Source organism: Megalobrama amblycephala, linkage group LG17 (assembly GCF_018812025.1).
Source record: "Megalobrama amblycephala isolate DHTTF-2021 linkage group LG17, ASM1881202v1, whole genome shotgun sequence".
In the NCBI taxonomy this organism is placed as follows: Eukaryota; Metazoa; Chordata; class Actinopteri; order Cypriniformes; family Xenocyprididae; genus Megalobrama; species Megalobrama amblycephala.
Genome location: NC_063060.1, coordinates 2981898 through 2996378, shown reverse-complemented (window position 1 = coordinate 2996378; position 14481 = coordinate 2981898). Strand labels below are relative to the sequence as shown.

Sequence of the window (14481 nt, the reverse complement as noted above, 5' to 3'; positions counted from 1 at the left end):
GATGCTGGAGGTGCGAATTAACTGCCACCTCAACACTATGCTTTTGACCCCTGAATTGAATAATGACTGGCACAATAGGATACTCTACCACATCCCCGTGCACACACCGCACCTTAACCACACGGCTATTATCCAATGCCCCGGACTGTATCAGATTTTGATGGATCGAGGTCTGGTTACATCCTGAATCCACCAATGCCTGATAGGTACCCCCCTCGATACTCACAGGTATTTGGTACCATCCAGCTTGACCGGGGGCAGCCTGCGGGACATCCGGGACCCGGACCATTGTTCCCACCTCCATCACAGGACACCTGTCCACAAAATGGCCCGGGTCCCCGCAACGCCAGCAGGCCGGCCCAGACCTCCCCGCCGCTCCAGTGGCAGAGAGTGGATCAGACGGCTGGCGTGGAGAGAGCGGAGACACAGGAGCCGTGTCCAACCCGGCTGGTGCCAGTCCCCCTGGGCGGGACTCTGGGAGTTGAATGGGGAATGTGACCATTCCTGCCCCGCCCCCGGGGCGGGACTCGAGGAGGGCCGGGTGGACGAGACCTAGGTAAAGGGACAGGGCGAGAGAGAGAAGGAGATGGAAAAGAGGGAGAGAGAGAGACTGATGGCAGGGGTTCGCCGACCCCGGGGCACGCCACCATGTGATCCTCCGCGAGTTGGATAGCCGACTCCAGCGACGTGGGGCGGTGGCACTGGACCCATTCGGCCGTTCTCCTCGGAAGCCGAGTGATAAACTGCTCCAGTACCACTCGGTCGATGATCTCCTCCACGTCACTTCCGTCGGCCAGCAACCATTTGCGGCAGGAGTCCCGGAGCTGTTGGGCCATCACGAAGGGCCGGCCGGACTCGCCCAGCTCCAGGGAATGGAACCGCTGGCGATGTTGTTCAGGACTCCGGCCGACCCGCTGGATGATGGCCCTCTTGAGGTCGTTGTAGTCCAGGAGGCTCCGCACCGGAAGCTGCTGTGCCGCGACCTGGGACTCCCCGGAGAGCAAGGGGACCAGGCGCATCGGCCACTGGTCCCGCGGCCATCCAGATATTTCGGCCGAGGTCTCAAAGAGATCAAGGAATGCCTCCGGGTCGTCCTCAGGCCCCATCTTATTGAGTGGAATATGGACGGGCACAGCATGTTGATCCGTGGCTTCTGGCCGAACCTCCCGGTCCATCCAGCTCCGGAACCTCTCGCGGTCTTCCTGCTGGGCTTGGAGGACGGCCTGGAACCGCCGCTCCTGATCTTGACGTAAGTCCAGCAGGGCCTGGTGTTGATCTTGTTGCATGACCGCGAGGGATGTAATAAGTTCCGCAAATGGCGCGGCGGAGGACTCGGGCCTGGTGGCGGCATCCATCTTCCCTCCCGGGTTTCGGCACCAGTGTAACAAAGTTCGTAAATAAGGAGGGAAGAGGACAGGGTCGGCGGGTGACTACTGGCTGTTTATTAATCAGCAAAATAATAATAACAAAACAGTGCAAACAGGCACAAAACAATCAACATAACGTCACTTCACTCCAGCAGCAGACAGACATCCAGGAGTGGGGAAAACAGCCAGTAGTCCTTCTCTCTCTCGCAGGCTCCTGTTTCTCCTGGCATTAAATACTCTCTCCACGCCAATTACTGAAACAAGAGACAGGTGTTTACTATTTGCGTCTAATCCACTCAGACACCGCGTGTCTCCTCCCTCTCTCTCCCACTGCAGACTCCACTGAACCACGCCCCCCCTGCCACAATTACAATTTAAAATAACTGTTTTCTATTTGAATATATTTCACAAAGTAATTTATTCCTGTGATGCAAAGCTGAATTTTCAGCATCGTTACTCCAGTCTTCAGTGTCACATGATCCTTCAGAAATCATTCTAATATGCTGATCTGCTGCTCAAGAAACATTTAATGTGTACAATTGTACAAAATATTTGTGTACAATATTTTTTTTCAGGATTATTTGATGAATAGAAAGTTCAAAAGAACAGTGTTTATCTGAAATCTAATCTTTTGTAACATTATAAATGTCTTTACTGCCACTTTTGATTGATTTAATGCATCCTTGCTGAATAAAAGTATTCATTTCTTTAATTTCTTTTCAAAAAAATAAAAATAAAAATTCTTACTGACCCCAAACTTTTGAACGGTAGTGTATAATGCTACAGAAGCTTTGTATTTCAGATAAATGCTGTTCTTTTGAACTTTCTATTCATCAAGGAATCCTGAAAAAAAAAAGTACACAACTGTTTTCAACATTGAAAATAATCATAAATGTTTATTGAGCAGCAAATCAGCATATTAGAATGATTTCTGAAGGATCATGTGACTGAAGACTGGAGTAACGATGCTGAAAATTCAGCTTTGCATCACAGGAATAAATTATTTTGTCAAATATACTTAAATAGTACACAGTTATTTTAAATTGTAATAATATTTCACAATATTACTGTTTTTTACTGTATTTTTAATTAAATAAATGTAGCCTTGGTGAGCAGACGAAACTTCTTTTAAAAACATTAAAAATCTTAGTGGTTCCAAACTTTTGGACTGTACTGTAAATATTTGTACAAACAAAAAGATTCAACAACTGAGACATAAACTGAACAAATTTCACAGGCGTTTGATCAACAGAGTATCTGAAAGTCTGATGTGGCACCAGCTGCTTTACAGAGCATATCATCCTCATGGACAGCACCAGATTTGCAGCTCTTGCTGTGAGATGTTACTCCACTCTTCCATCAAGGCATTTCACATTCTCAAACATGTCTGGTGGGACTTATGGTTACATGTGGTTTGGCACTGGAAGGACAATCAGCTGTCCTTCTTTCTCCCTGTAGCACTGTCTCAGGCATCTTCATGTGTGTGTGTGTGTGTGATGGAGGGATTCCCGCCGCTGTTTTGACTCCTTTACACATTTTAGGAACATTGCAGTTTATTGCTCTGTTCACATCTGCATTCCTCATACCTCCTGCAGCAGGACTAAGGCACGTTCGCACAGGTGATCAGAGACCCTGGGCATCTTTATTCTGGTGTTTTTCAGACTCAGTAGAAAGGTCTCTTTAGTGTCCTAAGTTTTTGTAACTGATTATTGACCTATAGATGCATGTGAAATAATTGAAAAACATGACAAACATTGCTAAAACCTTTTCTAAATATCTGTAAAGCTTATTTGGATTGTACAAAATTATCTTTAAAATATTATCCTGAAATTTTTTTCATCTTTTCTTAGTTAAATTTTTTTAAAACAACAAATTCAGTTGTAGCCTATATAAATATTAAATACATTAAATGTTATAACAAGTACAGAAGTAATTACTCTATGAACTCAAATTGAAAAGACATTAAAAAATTCAAAACAATGTGTGAAAAGAAGCAATGCTAAATGTGAGGTTCTGAGGTAAATATTAAAACAGGGCCTTGGCACTCGGGAACTGCCTTCATGCATGTCCAGATCACACACTGCCAGAGCTATCCAAGACTTCAGCTCTCACATCCAGCCTGAAACAGACAGTGACTTTACAAGATGATGAGTGTAATGTGGAAACATCACAAAAGCAAAACAAAACCATATGACATTGGTGATAATAACAAGTATAACGTCATCTTGTAAAGTAGCTGTCTATTTTTTCTGTGCATTTGTGCTGCATTACCTCACAGAATAAATTATATGATTATTATCAGAATTTTTTTATTTGACTGCTTTTGAAATTGTTTTAAATCAGGTACATAAAGTTGTTTGAGTATGTGTTATGTTTGACACATTTCAGGGTTTTGTGCTGCAATATCCTGCCTTGTCAAACTTTAAATAAAACTAAACTAAACTAAACTATAATTTTCTTATCATAATTATAATATTTTAAACAAAAATAACATTCTTTAAGTAGCTGCTGGCATGAAGACTGTCATCAAAACAAAGCTCCAAAGATTTATATTCCAAAGGAATTTACCTTTTCGAAATAATCCATTAAACCGATGCGATTTGAGGAGCGTGTACTAATATTTTCAGTTCCATTCACTTGCGCGTTGTTTCAAGGACACGCCCACAATAGGAGGATATCATGAATATTCGCGTAAGCGCCACCCAGTGGAACAGAATATTTCAGGAACCGAATATATTGGGTGCTTCTCAATTCTTACCCTGTGTCTCAATCAGCTCCCTAGTTCAGTAGTCAGGGCACTGACCAGGGAGTAATAAAATGTGTATGTATATTACATGATATAAATGTTGTATTTTTTGACCAGTTTTAAAGTTTTATTACATTTTCCTCCTGGAATCCACCTTGAAATCCTACCCCCTGTTGGGATCAGGATAATCCTGTTTTTTTGGATCAAAGTTATCCAAATCCTACTGACAAGTTTTGAACAACACAAACTGAAGGTTTGATCCAGATTAAAACTAGGATTGGATTTTGTGATCTAATCTGATTTCAGAATCCTTTCTTCCTTTTGAACAACCGATTTTCAAGATTTTATCCAATCCGATAGTCGAAATCCGATCAGATTACGTTTGAACAACTGGGCCCGGTTTTTCAAAAGTAATCCACTAGGATTTTGGATAACGGATTGGATCAAATCTTGAAAATGTGTTTTTCAAAAGAAAAAACGGATTACATAATCGGATTAGATCACGTAATCCAATCTTGGTTTTGATCCGGATCAAACCTTTAGTTTGGGTTTTTCAGAACTTTTTTGTAGGATTTGGATCACTTTGATCCAAAAAATCTGGATTAAACTGATCTCATCAGAAGGGTGGATTCAGCATGGATTTCATGGCCAAAATGTAATGAAAACTTTAAAAATGTATCAAATAATACTATATTTGGATCATGCAGTATCTTACAAGATATCCTATTTATTCATAAGGTTTTAATTTTATTTGTTCATCCGTCAGGCTACAGTGATTAGGTAGGCTTTAACGTATTCAGCCTTTCAGCCTCATAAAATAATCCCCCAAACAGCTGTCAAAATTGAGCAAAAACAATAAATTTTATTCTGTCACTAATTGATATATATATATTCATCACAATCGAAAATATTTTTGTTTTTAGAATATTTATTAGTGATGCATGCAATGATTACAGAATAACCAAAAAAAATGCAAAGAATGGCAATCACTGATTTTTGAAATCCAAAACAAATCCAAATCAGAAATAGTGTCTAACTATTGCGTCCCTTGTTGCACGTCCTGTTTGCTCGTTCTGGCAGAATGCAGGAGGTTGGTTAGGGTCTCCAAGGGGCTCAGGTGCATCATTGTCAGCACAGAGAGGGACATTGCGCTTAGTAGCGATGTTGTGCAGGACAATACAGGCAAGGGTTATGTTGCATGCTTTCTGTGGTTCCGCTCTCAGGTAGTTAAGGCATGCAAAGCGCCTCTTAAGAACTCCATTTAAACGCTCAATTGCACATCTTGCTCTGCAATGAGCAGTGTTGAAGCGTGCCTGCGCCGGTGTATTTGCTATTAGAAAAGGAGTCATCAGCCATGGTAGGAGTGGATAGGCACTGTCTCCTAATATTATGCCATCCGGTCGGTTGGTTTGGAGGTCTCTATATAGAGCGCTCTCTCTCAGGATGCGTGCATCATGGACAGACCCAGGCCACTTGACAACGCAGTTGGTGATGATGAGGTCAGCATCACACACAAGTTGGACATTGATGCTGTGCCTCCCCTTTCTGTTTATAAACTCCCATTCATTCTCACGAGGTGCTTGTATATGCACATGTGTGCAGTCGATTGCTCCAATAGTATTGGGCATATTCCCCAAAAGAAAAAAGCTGCGCTTGGCCTGGGCAATCTGGTTGTCCTTTGGGAAAGAAACAAATTCATTGACCAGGCTGGCCAGTGCAATTGACACATCTCTCACCACATCACACACAGCTGATTTCACCACTCCCATATAGTCACCAACAACTTGATAGAAAGTCCCACATGCATAAAATCGGAGAGCAATGAGGATCTGGTCTTCCACAGACAGACCGTGACTCCTTTGGGTTCTGTGTTGAAGTTTTGGCCTGAGAAGGTTCACAAGGTACTCTATATCAGCCTTCCCAAAGCGAAACCGGACATAGAGCTCCTCAGTGGTGTATTGCTCCAGTGGCTTGGTACGTTCAACATACACCCTTTGACGGTATCCTCTCCTGTCAGAAGTGGTGGTGGCGGTGGACAACACCTGCCATTTCACTGTCTCTCTGTGAATCCTCTGAGAAAGGCTGATTTATATGGCTGTGTAGTTGGTCTTTTCAAACACACCTATTACAACTGATTAGTTTTGGCTTGTGTTCAATTGAGGCAATTGGACCCAAGGCCTATAATTGATGAACAATGTTCACTATAGTAAAGCAACGGAACCATGGACTCAAGAAGCTGTAACTTCACTGCTGCTGAAACCAATTCACTACTAGAGGGTGTTCGGTGCCATTATGGAACAATAGTGGGAAGTTTTAATTCTGCTAAGGATACCAACAAAAAGAAAAATGATGTTTGGATTTTAATCACAGAAAATGTGAATGCCATAGGGTCTGGCCAGAGGAGGACCACAGACCAAATCAAATTGCGGTGAAGAATCTTAAGGCCAGGGCAACAAAGGACCATGCTGAAGCCAAAAACCCACAAACAGGCAACAAGCCATTTAAGAGGGAGATTACACAGATGTGGTCCTCGACATCATTGGAGGTGAGAAGTCGCAAGCTCTCCATGGTATTCAAGGTGTTGTAGGGGATGGCGAGCCTTGGATTGAGGAGGAGGAGGAGAATCTGCCAATTCCTCCTGAGGCTGATCCAGAGAGCGTATTTATATTGAATCTCAGCTCTGTTCCTGAGGAAGAAGCTGGATCCTCATTGGTTGAGCCAGTGGTAGTTGCCACAGGATCTCAGAGGAAAGGCTTGAAGTGCCCTTCATCAAACAAAGATGATGATTACAAGGCACTTCTGCAAAAAGAGACTGAAAGGGCAGAAGCACAGCTTCGTCTGGCAGAGGAACAACTGACTCTGACCAAACTGCAGCAAACCAAGGCCAGACTTGAGATCCGCCTCCTAAAGGTTACGCTCAGACAAGCTGGTCTCTCCACATCAGATGAGGAAGTCTGAAATTATTGTGGAGTATTTGACATTAAGTCTTTTTTTTTTAATTCAATACATCTATACTTGATACTTGTTATAAATATCCTCAATGTACAGTGTTTGTGTTGTAGGTCTCAGATGAGCGGACTGCTGGAAGAGGATGGGGTGGGGTTTTTCTTGTTTTTAGTTTATTTTAAATGTGTGTGTTTTCATTTCAAATAAAAATAAACTTATATTGACCCCACACTGGCTATTCTACTTGTTGCTCTTTACATATCTATAGTTCTACATTGTGATTTCCTATCCTGTTTGAGCACTGGTTATCCAGCACTGGTTATCCAGATTTGGTGATCCTGAAAAGTTCCTATCCGGATCACATTGATCCAATCCGATGTTGCTTTAAAAAACTGGCTCCAAAAGTAAGCTGGATTACGTGATCATGGATCACAAAAAAAGGATTACTAAATCCGGATCAATTTTATCCGGATTAAACCTTTTGAAAAACCGGGCCCAGGGCCCAGTTTTTCAAAAGTAATCCAGTGGGATTTCGGATCACGGATTGGATCAATTCTTGGAAATGGGTTTTTCAAAAGCAAAAGAGTGATTCTGAACTAAGATCAGAGTATGTAATTCGATCTTACATTTGATCTGGATCAAACCTGCCCTTTGGGTTTTTCAAAACGTTGAACTTGGTTTGGGATCTATTTGATAAAAAAAAACAAAAAAACAGGATTATCCTGATCCCATCAGAAGGGTGGATTCAGTTGTGATTTTTCGAACCAAATGAAATCAGAGTTTTTTTTTTAAGTGAATGATCACAAAATCAATGTTTACTGATGATATATACATTTCTTCAGATTTGAAGCATATATGAACCATGTCACATCTACTGAGATATGGTAAACAACAAAAACAAACAAACAAAAAATCTCAAAGTTATCAGCTGTCAAATAAATGCCACTGTTGCTCACAGCTCTATAATTCCACAGCCTATATTAATGGCAACAACAACAAATATATTCAGTAGCCTAGTTAAAAGTAATTTCTCACAATTGCATCTCTAATTGCAAGTCCAGTGTGTCCTTCATTAGGTAAGAACATTCTGTTCTGGTTCTACATCAGGCTCAGGTCCATCAAAATTGTCATCAAGAGGGACATGACGCCTGGTGGCCATGTTATGCAAAACAATACAGGCAAGGAATATGTTGCATGCCACCTTGGGTTGTACTCGCAAGTAGTTAAGACATGCAAACCGTCTGTTCAGGACTCCATTTAAGCGTTCAATGACACATCTTGTTTTGCAATGTGAGGAGTTGAAGCGTTCCTGCTCAGGTGTGTTCGCAACTGAAAAAGGGGTCATTAGCCATGGTAGGAGTGGATATGCACTGTCTCCCAATACTATTCCATTTGGTCGGTGGGATTGAAGCTCTCTGTATAGTGCACTTTCTCTTAGAATACGTGCATCATGAACAGACCCTGGCCATTTCACAACACAGTTGGTTATTATGAGGTCGGCATTGCCCACAAGTTTAATGTTGATGCTGTGCCTCTCCTTTCGATTGACATACTCCCACTCCTTTTCACAAGGTGCTTGGATATGCACATGAGTACAATAGCACCAATAGTGCTAGGCATGTTCCCCATTTGAAAAAACTTATGCTTAGGCTACGTTTACAGGTGGGCGGCTATTTTCATAAACATTTCAACCTCTCCGGTTTCAAAAATAACATCGTGCACACATGTCAGTTTTCAGAAAAGTGTTCATTTACACGTACCCGTGTATATATGACGTCAAGAGTGTAACGAGCAGCTCAAGCCCACGTAAGCCAATCAGAATCCCGAAAAAGAATCCCGAATTCCTCTTAAAGTGGGAAAAATCCTCGACATAATGGAGCAGCTGTATTTGCAAATGCAAACACACGAGAAGAGTTTGCACCAACATAAATGCGACTGTTACTCTAAACGCTTTCATGATCACATGTAAACATAGGTGCGAGCTCTGGCGCATACTGTGACGTTGGCTGCCTAAACACCCGTTTGTCTCAGTTTACATGCAAACGTGCAAACGAAGATTTTCAAAATCTCCACTCTGGCCGGAGTTTTTAGAAAGACTCGTTTTCAGAGGCGAATTCTCAGTTTGCGTGTAAACGAAGGGCGCAAACGAAGGGAAATGTCTCCGTTTTTCAAAATAACCATGTACGTGTAAACGGGGCCTTAGTCTGAGCTGTCTGGTCATCCTTGGGAAAGGAAACAAATTGAGATCAGACTGCCCAGTGCTACTGACATAGCCTTCACCACATTACTCACGGTTGATTTTCTCACTCCCATATTGTCACCAATTACTTGTGATTGCGAGCTATAAAATTAGAATGTCTCAATATAAACTCGTAATTGCGAGTTATAAAGTGAGAATTTGTCATGATCACAAATTGGAGTGCCCAAGTTTAGCCACCAGAGGGCACTCCAACATGGACTATTGTTCACTGTTTTGGACTTCATTTCCCATAATTCACTCCTGGACTCATGAACCTCGTTCATTGCACTTAGCTGTTTTGTGTTTGTTCATTAGTGTCTGTCTATTTAGTCTCAGTTGTTTCTGTCCTCAGTTGTGTTTGTTGTATTTGTTGCGTGCACTTTTTTGTTACCTCTGGCTTTCTGTTTTTGTGGACTGTTATTTGATTTTGACTGTTCTCTGGATTCTGACCTTGGATTACCCTATAATAAATGCTGCAACTGGATCCTAACATCTTGTTCTTGTGTGCACCGTGACAGAATTATGCGATATAAACTCGTAATTGTGAGTTCTAAAATCAGAATTGTACGATAAACTCGTAATTGTGAGTTCTAAAATCAGAATTATATGATAAACTTGTAATTGTGAGTTCTAAAATCAGAATTGTACGATAAACTCGTAATTGTGATTTCTAAAATCAGAATTGCGCAATAAACTTTTAATTGCAAGTTATAAAATCAGAATTGCATGATAAACTCGTAATTGCGAGTTACAAAATCAGAATTGCGCGATACAAACTTGTGCGAGTTATAAAATCAGAATGGCGTGATATAAACTTGTGCGAGTTCTAAAATCAGAATTGCGCAAAGAGAACTCGTAATTGTGAGTTCTAAAATCAGAATTGTATGATAAACTCATAATGTGAGTTCTAAAATCAGAATTGCATGATAAACTGGTAATTGCGAGTTATAAAATCAGAATGGCGTGATATAAACTTGTGCGAGTTCTAAAATCAGAAATGTGTGATAAACTCGTAATTGCGAGTTATAAAATCAGAATTGCGCGATATAAACTCGTAATGTGAGTTATAAAATCAGAATTGTGAGATATTAACTTGTAATTGCGAGTTATAAAATCAGAATTGCACGATATAAACTTGTGATTGCGAGCTATAAAATCAGAATGGCTCAATATAAACTCGTAATTGTGAGTTATAAAATCAGAATTGCGCAATAAACTTGTAATTGCAAGTTATAAAATCAGAATTGCATGATAAACTCGTAATTGCGAGTTATAAAATCAGAATGGTGCGATATAAACTTGTGTGAGTTATAAAATCAGAATTGCATGATAAACTTGTAAATGTGAGTTATAAAGTCAGAATTGCGCAATGAAAACTCGTAATTGTGAGTTCTAAAATCAGAATTGCATGATAAACTCGTAATTGCGAGTTATAAAATCAGAATGGTGCGATATAAACTTGTGTGAGTTATAAAATCAGAATTGCATGATAAACTTGTAAATGTGAGTTATAAAGTCAGAATTGCGCAATGAAAACTCGTAATTGTGAGTTCTAAACTCAGAATTGCATGATAAACTCGTAATTGCGAGTTATAAAATCAGAATGGTGCGATATAAACTTGTGTGAGTTATAAAATCAGAATTGCATGATAAACTTGTAAATGTGAGTTATAAAGTCAGAATTGCGCAATGAAAACTCGTAATTGTGAGTTCTAAAATCAGAATTGCATGATAAACTCGTAATTGCGAGTTATAAAATCAGAATGGCGCGATATAAACTTGTGTGAGTTATAAAATCAGAATTGCATGATAAACTTGTAAATGTGAGTTATAAAGTCAGAATTGCGCAATGAAAACTCGTAATTGTGAGTTCTAAACTCAGAATTGCATGATAAACTCGTAATTGCGAGTTATAAAATCAGAATGGTGCGATATAAACTTGTGTGAGTTATAAAATCAGAATTGCATGATAAACTTGTAAATGTGAGTTATAAAGTCAGAATTGCGCAATGAAAACTCGTAATTGTGAGTTCTAAAATCAGAATTGCATGATAAACTCGTAATTGCGAGTTATAAAATCAGAATGGCGCGATATAAACTTGTGTGAGTTATAAAATCAGAATTGCATGATAAACTTGTAAATGTGAGTTATAAAGTCAGAATTGCGCAATGAAAACTCGTAATTGTGAGTTCTAAAATCAGAATTGTATGATAAACTCATAATTGTGAGTTCTAAAATCAGAATTGCGTGATAAACTGGTAATTGCGAGTTATAAAATCAGAATTGCACGATATAAACTTGTAATTGCGAGTTCTAAAATCAGAAATGTGTGATAAACTCGTAATTGTGAGTTATAAAATCAGAATTGCGCGATATAAACTCGTAATTGTGAGTTATAAAATCAGAATTGCGCGAAATAAACTCGTAATTGCGAGTTATAAAATCAGAATTGCACGATATAAACTTGTAATTGCAAGTTATAAAATCAGAATTGCACGATATAAACTCAATTGCGAGTTATAAGATCAGAATTGTGAGATAAACTCGTAATTGCGAGTTATAAAGTCAGAATGGCACGATATAAACTCGTGCGAGTTATAGTCAGAATTGTGTGATGTAAACTCTGTAAATTCTGACTTTTTTTCTCGCAATTGTTTATATCACAGAATTCTGAGAAAAAGTCAGAAGAAAACATTGCAGTATTGGTGAATATTAAGTATTCCTAACTACAGTATATATTCCATACATATTTCCCTCTGTACGTTGTTAAAAAAGATGATGTTTTACAAGAAAATACTAGGCTATTTCATGATTTTCTACTTGCAAATTTCACGTCTAATTCAATGTGTTAAGCTACTTGCCATTTCTTTGTAATTGTTTGTTACATTTACTAGCAATGTCTGAGTGACAACTGTTTCTACACCAGAGTTTTAAATGTATATTCATGTTTCTTATGCTGCGTTCACGCCATGTTGTAATTAACGTAATTTCGAGATGTCAACTCGTGGCTTTTCATGTCAACGCCCAAATGAATCAGCAGCAGTCACATGGTACAAGTAGGAGAACTAGGAACTCCCAGACGTTTCCCAGTTTACAAGCTGTAACCACGAGTTCTACGAGTACGTGAACGCTTTTTACAAGTTTTAATCTCGTAATTACGACATGGCATGAACGCACCTTTATTTCTTCCTGTGACAGGTGACGCTGGAGGAGTTTGTGAACTATTACAGCGGGGTCAGTGCTTCTATTGACAGCGACGAGTATTTCATCACCATGATGAAGAACGCATGGAAGCTGTAGTCATCATCGGACATGTTCGCTCAGAAATCCCGTTTCATTCTATAGTCTTTGGTTTCAATGCGTTATTTGTCATTAGAAATAACAGTGAAATGCTGCAGACTGTAAAATATTTACTTGTAGAAATCATGTCTAATTAAAGGTATTTGATTGCTACATCTTGCCTTAATTTTTCACACATTGCTTATTCCCAGAAGACAAAATGGACGCAACGTCCCTCTCACAGATCCATCTGATTCTGCTTGACCACTGACCAGGACATGAAAGTAAACGGCGTGACAGCCAGGGGCAGTGCTAGGGGTAGGCTAAGGGGGCTGGAGCAATTATTAATAAACAATTATTAATAAAATAATATTATAATAATGTTTAAATATTATTCATGACAGTAATTTCCATATATTGTAACAAACGCATTCTAAAATAAATGACAATTTTTATTAGTTACTAACTTTACTAATAAAAATTGTAAACGGCACAGTGTCATTGGGAAACACTGAATGAATGTTTAGCTGACAAATGTGCTAAAGTTGTCATATCAGCTGTTCATATCATAACAAAAACCCTTCAACCGGACCGAACGAGAGTCTCGAGGCCTGCCTCTGCTCTGAGTGAGTGACAGGAGGCGTGTCTGTGTTCAGCTGCGGTGTGCGTGAACGCGCTGTTGGAGAGAAGAGAGAGAAAGCGCTGCCGGTGTATGGATGCCTATGATGGATACTGTAGAAAAGCGATATTGAACTGTTTAACATATTTTAATAGAGAGATACATTTAGAAAAATGATATTTTGAGAGCACTGTTAAGAAACCTCAAACCTGAAAGGGGCTCCAGCCCCCTTAGCCCACCCTAGCGCCGCCCCTGGCTTACAGTAAGTGATAACTCGTGTATTTGAATCACATCACATCCACTCCATCTGAAATATCTCAACCTCTTACAAGACAACTGGAAACTTTATAAAATCAACATAGTTTAACAGTACTGTATCTGAAACATCTAAAATATCTCTAAAACAGCTGCGCTCTGACTAACAGGGTCTCTCCAGTGTTCACTGAAGTTCACGTCATTTGACAAAATGAGTTCATCTGAACACCCTGCAAAGTCATCAAACATAGTCGTGCATGGGTGATGTTTTAGGTTTGATAATATAAAATACCTCTGTAAACCAATATAAAGTATTGTTAAATTTATACATTTATAGTAATTACTATAGTAACTACATGTAATGTGTAACAAGGACACTGTAAATTGAAGTGTTACACACACTTTGAACAGCCGCATATAAACCACATGTGGGATTAATAAAAATCAATAATAATGCCAGAGTCTCAAGTCATTTTCACCGCCTTTATTTTATTCAAACTTATTAAGTACAGGAGAGATGTGCTGTGAAGTGATGTATCCATGCTCCCTTATTCCCTGTGCTGTTTGCAGTGCCCTTCAGGAAGATCTCTCCCTTCAGACTGGAATCTCACTTTAGATGGAAGAATCCGCTGTGAAGTCCACTTCGCAGGGCACTTACAGTCAAACGGAACACACTTGAGGTGCTTTCTGTGTGTTTCCTGTACTGGGTGTGTTCATATTTTCTTGTTTCTTAGGCTCCACTTTTGACTATTCTTGTGTCAGACTGCCCTTGTGTAACTCCTTTCTGTTGTGTTATCTGCACATCATGGATTCTGCTTTATCTTGTGTATAAGTATGACCCTTCTTCCTTAAACTTGAGAATGTTATGGTACTATGGTACTGTCTCAGTGTCTGCTTGATCACACTCCCGAGGCGCCTGTTTCCAACTGATGACTGATAGATTTGAGGCTGCAGATAGTCAACCTGACAATTAATCTATCAGGGTGTCAAAAGCGCACACACCCTTTATGATATTCTGCTGTCTAGATG

General features: G+C 39.8%; 2 pseudogenes; both read right to left on the bottom strand.

Moving 5' to 3' along the window:
• Window positions 1-5057: 5057 nt before the first annotated feature.
• LOC125251871 lies at window positions 5058-6394 on the bottom strand (annotated as a pseudogene).
• Window positions 6395-8076: 1682 nt separating this feature from the next.
• LOC125250866 lies at window positions 8077-12613 on the bottom strand (annotated as a pseudogene).
• Between the last annotated feature and the right edge of the window lie 1868 nt (window positions 12614-14481).